At 40.9% G+C, this 7,644-nt stretch overlaps 1 pseudogene; it reads left to right on the top strand.

Moving 5' to 3' along the window:
* The window catches only part of LOC102826983, a 124,932-nt pseudogene extending 117,510 nt beyond the window's left edge, over window positions 1-7,422 (top strand).
* The last annotated feature ends 222 nt before the right edge of the window (window positions 7,423-7,644 follow it).

Raw genomic sequence — 7,644 nt, 5'->3', positions numbered from 1 at the left:
CTTTGCGTAGTCAATAAAGCACAGGTAAACATCCTTCTGATATTAGAATACTCCTTAGAAGTAAGAAATGCAAGACTTTGTCTCTCACACTTTGGACATTTTATCAGAATGGATCAGCCCTTGGAGAAAGATCTCATGCTTGGTAAAGTTGAGGGTCAGTGAAAAAGAGAAAGTCCCCCTAACAAGATGGATTGACACAGTTGTAGCTGCAATGGACTAAAATGTAACAATTGTTAGAACGGTGTAGATCCTGGCAGTGTTTTGTTTTGTTGCGCATAGGGTTGCTATGAGTTAGAACTGACTTGATGGCACCTAACAAAAATATCTCAATTAGTAAACACTCTATCAAATAGAACCAACTAAAATCTTAAATGCGTTTTCTCCATTTGTCTTTTCATATTTCTATCCCCAATGGAAAGCATGATTCTATGGAGTTGGGAGATGTAACAGTGAACTCTTAAAATTTTGTCTGCAGTATTTTTGAAGAATTGTCCATCAGTGTTGTTGTTGTTGTTGTTTAGTACTCTCGAGTTTGTTCCAACTCACAGCGACCCTGTGTAGGGTTTTTGAGGAGCGACTGATGAGTTTGAACCACCAACCATGTGATTCACACCGACCTTGCACTTTAGTACTTATCCTACAGCGCCACACAGGACTTCATCAATAGGACTGTTGATATTTATACCAATTTCTACTGGTAAAACATTCCACCTAAAAACTTTGAGCATTAAACACCTTCTTAATGCTACTCATTATTTTTACTTTTTAGCTTACAACATGGTTTTACACTATCCTCCCAAAGAGGCAGTCAAATTGATCAGACCCACCTGTTTCTTCCATTCCCCCACCAGTCCTTATGTGGAAACATAGCATTATCCCTTCAACTACTGCAGTACTTACACCATTGAAGTCACCACTTGCTAAGCCATCCTGGTAGAAGCAGCAACTCTTAAATTTGTCTTTTTAAACTGAAATACTTGCCTGTGAGTTCCCAAGTTAATACATTTTGACAATGACCTGGTTCTATGGTCTTCTTGATTCTCCTCATGTCATACAGATGTTTTCAACTCCTCAGACAGACTCTGGATTACTTTTTTCAATCGAAATACGCTGCCTTTTTACAGTAAAGTCTGTTCTGTTGTCTTTATTATCCCATTGCCTACAAAAAGCACTGAAAAGTGATTTTCCTGCCACATCAGCTATAAGGTAAATCATTCCTTTATTCTTACGCTTGCTAAATTATCTGACTTTGGCAAGAGATCACAGGCAAACTACAAACGGGGTTATAATCACGTTGCCTGAAGTCCCATAGGTCTGACCAGAAATACTTTCTCTTCCAGACCCCTATCCCCTTTCATGTAGTTCCCTTTGCTAAGAAGTTTACTTTCCTATCATTTGCACAGTTCTCCTTCCTTCTACCATATTAGCACAATCCCCTTCAACTCATATCATGCCACTGTGATTATTTAAAATAATGGAGTCCACGAGAAATGATGAGCAAAATGTTAACATCATTTGATAAAAGAAAACTGTCTAATATGCTTTTCTAAATGTATATTCAATTATAGCAAAATTGCCACTTTAGTCCTTTTTAAGGTTAAATTCAGTGACATCAATCACATTTACATTATTGTATAAACATTACCACTATCTCTTTACAAAACTTTTTTCTTTACTTCAAACTTCTACAAAGTAAGTATCCATTAAAACAATAACTCCTCATTTCCTCCTCCCCCTAGTCTCTGGCCATCTAATATTTCTGACATATGTTAGCCATGTAAGCCATTTTTCAAGCTCTTATATCTATGAATATGTTGCACTTCCCACAATTACATCCTTTGTAACAAATGAATCTAAAGTTCATTAAATTCCTCCAGCTTTGATTAGGGTTTGAGCTCTGAAATGTGATTGTTTTAGAGTGAGGCTTTTGTTTGGCGTGAGGTATAGATTAGCAAAATGATTTCCTTTTCTCCACGCATGGAAAACATTATGCCACATTTAGTAAGTACCTACAGGATTTCTTAACTGCAGTTAAATCATGTTAGTATTTTCCTTTGGGTGGAAGCAAAGTGGTTAAGCAGGCTGAATGATTTGATATAGGTGAAAACTTGGCTGGGAGCCTTATAACCTCAGGCTGTGAATCTGAGCTCACACACATTTCTACACTTCGCCCAACATCCGTTATAATACCTATGAGGGGCTAAGTCTTCAGGAGGTGGTGGAATTGTTCCTATTTACTCAAGAACTAAACAGAGCTGTTTGAAGGAGATCTTTGAGTCCTCTGTGGGATGAAAACCATTCTCCCATTGCTGCAAGACAGCTATGGAAGCTTCAGATGCCAAAAAGGGAAGCTGCTGAAAAAGGCTAGAAAAATCACCAGGAGTGTTTTTCCACTTCTTTAAGTCATTAAAACTGGCTTAATATATTAAAACTGAGTTTTGGTGGAACGAGCTCCGTCTACCATAATTTGTCAATTTAGTCCTGGTGGGGTGCTGCAGGATAATGTGCTGGTCCACAAGGTCAGTTTGAGTCACAAGGTAGGCGGTTCAAACCCACCAGAAGCTCCTTAGAAACCCCGTACAGGGTCGCTAAGAGTTGGAACCCACTCGATGGCACTTAGCAATGACAAAGACCTGGTAACGTAGTGGATTATGTGCTGGGCTGCTAATTGCAAGGTCAGCAGTTTGAATCTACCAGATTCTATGTGGGAAAAAGTTGAGGCTTTCTGCTCCTGTAAAGATTTGCAGCCTCAGAAACCCTATACAGAGTTGCTATGAGTCAGAACTGACTTGTTGGCACACAACCACTACCACCACCCTATAAGACGAATTCTGGTATGGTGCTGTAGGATAAGCACTGGACTGCTGGTGGTTCAAACCTACCAGCTGCTTCTTGGAAATCCTATACAGGCTCATAATGAGTCCAAATCGACTTGACTACACCTAACAACAACCCTATACAGTGTTGCTAACCCTATACAGGGTCGTAATGAGTCAGAACCGTCTCAACCACACTTAACAACAACCCTATACAGGGTTGGAGTCCTGTTGTGGCGCTGTGGGTTAATGTGCCAGACTGCAAAGCTGTTTGAACTGTAAGGTCGGCAGTTCAAGCTCACCAGCTGCTCCTTGGAAACCCTATACAGGGTCGCTATGGGTCAGAACCGACTTGACAGCACTTCACAACAACAACAAATACAGGGTTGCTATGCGTCAGAGTTGACTCAAAAGCACTGAACAACAACATTCTTTCTTGAAAGGCAACGTAGGTGGAGCAATAGTTAATCACATGACTGCTAACCAAAAGGGTGGCGGTTCCAGTCCACAAGCTGCTCCACAGAAGAAAGTCTGCTTCTGTAAAGCTTGACAGGTTTTGTTGTTGGGTGCTGTTGAGTCTATTTCATCTCATAGTGGTCCTACGTACAACAGAAGAAAACACAGCCTTGTCCGATGCCACCCTCACAGTCCTCGATGTTTGAGCTCCTTGTTGCAGTAATTGTGTCTGTGCACGTCGGTGATTGCTTTCCCTCTACTTTACCAAGCATGATGTTCTTCTCCAGGGACTGCACTCCCCTGATAATATATCCAAAGTATGTGAGACAAAGTCCCACCACCCTTGATTCTAAGGAGCATTCTAGTTGTACTTCTTCCAAGACAGATTTGCTCATTCTTTTAGCAACCTATGGTATAGTCAGTATTCTTTGCTGATAACATAATTCAAAAGCATCAATTTTTAATTCTGTCTTCCATAAAGATTCACAGCCTTGGAAGCTCAATGGAACAGTTTTACTCTGTCCTATAGGGACTCCTAGGAGGTCTGATAGCTTACTGGTTAGGAATCGGGCTGTAAACCGCAAGGTCAGCAGTTCGAAACTACCAGCTGTTCCACGGGAAAAAGATGAGGCTTTTTGCTCCTGTAAAGATTTACAGCCTTGGAAACCCTGTTCAGGGTCGCTATGAGTCAGAACCGACTCCACAGCACATAACAACAACAACATAGGAACTCCTGGTGTGGCACTATAGGATCAGTACTGGACTTTGAATCACAAGATTGGCAGTTCAAACCTACCAGCTCCTCCTCAAAAACCTTATACAGGATTGCTATGAATCAGAACAGACTCCACAGCACCTAACAACAACTACAACAATAGGGTCTTTATGAGTCAGAATTGACTCAAATAGATTTGATTAGAAGCTTTCTTGAGGAGCCTTGGTGGTGCAGTGGTTAAGCACTTGCTATTAACTAAAGATTGGCTGAGAGATGGAGTGGCTGGGGACTCTGGACTCAAGGAGGGAAAGGGGCTGTGTGCTGGTGGTCGAGGGACAGGCTTTCAGGGTAGATCCTTTGGTTGTTTGAATAATTATATATTCCTGAGTGCTTCGGGAAAAAAACAACAAAAAACAGAGGGAATGGAAGGAATGGAAGCAACTGCTGTTGCATGATAATGCATGGAGGGAATTGTAGTCATTGCAATGAAATGAAATACGATAGGATGAATGTAGATGAATGTAGAACTGATGTTCTCCCATGTAAACTATCACTCAACTCAATAAAAACTTAAAAAAAAAAAAAAGGTCTGTTCAAACCCACAAGAGAAAGATGTGGCAGTATACTTTGTAAAGATTTATAGCCTAGGGAACCCGATGGAGCACTTCTGCCTTGTCCTGTAGGATCACTGTGAATCAGAACCAACTCTAGCACAACAGCTTGGAAGGTTTTGTTATTCTTTCTTGAGTTTTTCAATGTTATGTTGAACGTTACAGTGCTGATGCATCTATGCAGCACTGATAACTCTCAGATGTTCCTTTTCTTGGTGGTGTAGTTTATAAAAGAACTTGTTTTAAAAGTGAGTCTTGGAGATTGAATCTGCATTTGTTACCCATGATTCTGGACCACTTAAGTGACCTCTCTGAGCCTCATCATTTTCTCTGAAAACACAGTGAAAATCATATGGAAGTTGCAGGCTGGTTGACGAGGTTAAGCAAGAGTTCCTAGCACATCTGGCACACAGTAAGGGTCTCAGTAAGTATTAACTTCCCTTTCCATGGCCCCTTACTAGTGATACAGTATAATTTTATTAGTAAAATTATTTTATTATTTACATTTTGCTTGGATTCACAATCAATACTCATGGAAGCAGCAGATAAGATTGGGAAAATCTGCTGTAAAAGACCTCTTTAAAGTGTTAAAGAGCAAAGAAGTCACTCAATTTGAGGACTAAGGTCACCAAGCCATGGTATTTTTAAATGCCTCATAATCATTTGAAAGTTGGGCAATGAACAAAGAAAAGCATAGCAGAATCGATGCATTAGAATGATAATGTTGGCAAAGAATATTGAAAATACCATGGACTACCAGAAGAACAAACAAATCGGTCTTAGAAGAAGCGCAGCCAGAATGTTCCCTACAAGCAAATATGGACATGTTGTCAGGAGGAATCAGGCCCAGGAGAAGGACACCAGGCTTGGTAAAGTGAAGTTCCGTGAAAAAGAGGAAGACTTCATAGGAGATGAATTAGCATAGTGGCAGCAACAATGGGTTCAGGCACAGCACACGGCAACAATTGTGAGGATGACATGGGACCCAGCAGTGTTTTGTTCTATTGTACACAGGGCTACCATGTGTTGTAGCTGAGGCGGTGACACCTAATAACAACAATAACAAATATCGTGAAAGCAACACTATTCAAATGTCTAAGCCTGGTAGCATTGCACACGCTACTAACTGCTCTCTGAATGTCATACTGCCTGAGTACTTGGGTCCTCAGTTGAATCATTCTACCTCTGTTTGAAGCAACACCATAACCGTGATATGAATTTCTGGCTGGGTGCCGGCAGAAGGATAAAAAGGCATCCAGTATTATTAGTTTTTGCTTACTTTGGAGTTTCTCACCTCTAACCAAGTTTGTAGATGTTGTTATACTTTGGTTCTGCAAGTCTGATTCCGATGGTTCTGATTTCTTTTGCTAGTCTAGTATTTACCCAGAGCAGTTCCTGCTGCATGGCAGTTAGTAAATAAGTGTTTATTAAATGTTCATACATATACACGCTCTTTCAACTAATATCTATTGAGGGCCTGACATTGAACATGCATTTAAGATCTAGTGACACAATGGCAAACTCGAAAGACTTCTTTTTTTCCCCTCAGAGGGTTTACATTCTATTTGTCAAAACATGTTACAAACTGCAGTTGCGTCGATGATATGAAAAACATACAAGCTTAAATGGAAGGAACAACTCAACAGACTTAGTGAAGTCTTCCTTGAGAGGATCACAAACTAAAGTCAAACAAAGGTGATGAATTCTTTTGGTCAGTATGATCATTTATCTCAAAGTACTTCAAGTCATTTTGAAGAGCAATTGTTACTGTTAATTACCATCAAGTCAGTTCAGACTTGTAGTGACCCTGTACAGAGTTTCTGAGGAGTGGCTGGTGGGTTTGAACTGCTGACCTTTTGATTAGCAGTACAGTGCTTATCCTACAGCACCACACCAGGACTTGAAGAGAAGTATTATGGATTAAATCGTATCCCCCCCCAAACGATATTGAAGTCCTAACCTGTGAGTATGACCTCGTTTGAGGAGATAGGCTTTTTTCCTTGCAGATGTTACCAGTTAACAAAGTCATACCAAAGTAGGTGTTGGTGGTTATGTGCCCTGGAGTTGGTTCTGACTCACAGTGACCCTGTGTAGGGTTTCTGAGGCTGTAAATCTTTACGGGTGCAGAAAGCCTCATCCTTCTCCCACAGAATGACTGGTAGTGTTGAACGGTTGACCTTGAGATTAGCAGCCCAACTCGTAACCACTATACTATCAGAGCTCCTTATACCAAAGTAGAATGGGTCCTAATCCCTTCTCAGTGGTGATTATTAATCAGAAGGTAAAAGATGGAAAAAGTTATACACAGAGGAGGACTCCCCGAGATGTCAGAGGCAAATGCATTTATAATCTACAAAGGAATGTCAGGGCTGCCTGTTGCCACCAGCAATGCGGAGGGATGCACAGAGCACTTCTCTTCTCATAGTCCTCCAGAACCATGAGAAAATAAATGTCTTGTGTTTTAAAGCACCCATTTCCGTGGTATTTTGTTATGAGCACCCTAAGAAACCAAGACAAGGAGCTTCCTAGAATTGAGGTTTGGCTTCTAGATTAATTTTATAATGTATAAGCCTTCTTAGCCAAAGTTCCTTGGCTCATTCTTATAGATAAGTAGGTGTTTTTGGCTCTTTTTGCCCAATAGCCAAGCATGTGCTAAATTCTTTTATAGTCCTTCCAGTATCAGATAATTTTAGGCCCAGACATGGCTTCCAGCCAGAGTGCTCAAGGGAGCAAATCCTGGATGTGCTCTGGGAAGTGTGATACAGACAGCGTGATAATGCCTGGAATGTGGCCTCCGATTTCCCTGAGCAGCATGCTGTCTTAGTTCTTTAGTGCTGCTATAACAGAAAGACCACAGGCAGATGCTTTAACAAGCAGAAATTGATTCTCTCAAAATTTAGGAGGCTAGAAGTCCCAATTCAGAGTGCCAGCTCTAGTGGAAAGATTTCTGTTCGACGGCTCTGGCAAAAAGGCCTAGTCTCCTTTCAGCATCTGTAGGCCCAACATTTCTTGGAGATCTCCATGTGTCTTGGCATCAAACTTCCTC

This window comes from Chrysochloris asiatica, unplaced genomic scaffold (genome assembly GCF_000296735.1).
Source record: "Chrysochloris asiatica unplaced genomic scaffold, ChrAsi1.0 scaffold00036, whole genome shotgun sequence".
Classification (NCBI taxonomy): domain Eukaryota; kingdom Metazoa; phylum Chordata; class Mammalia; order Afrosoricida; family Chrysochloridae; genus Chrysochloris; species Chrysochloris asiatica.
Note: the sequence above shows the minus strand (reverse complement) of the source record. Positions and strands in the feature narration are given on the sequence as shown.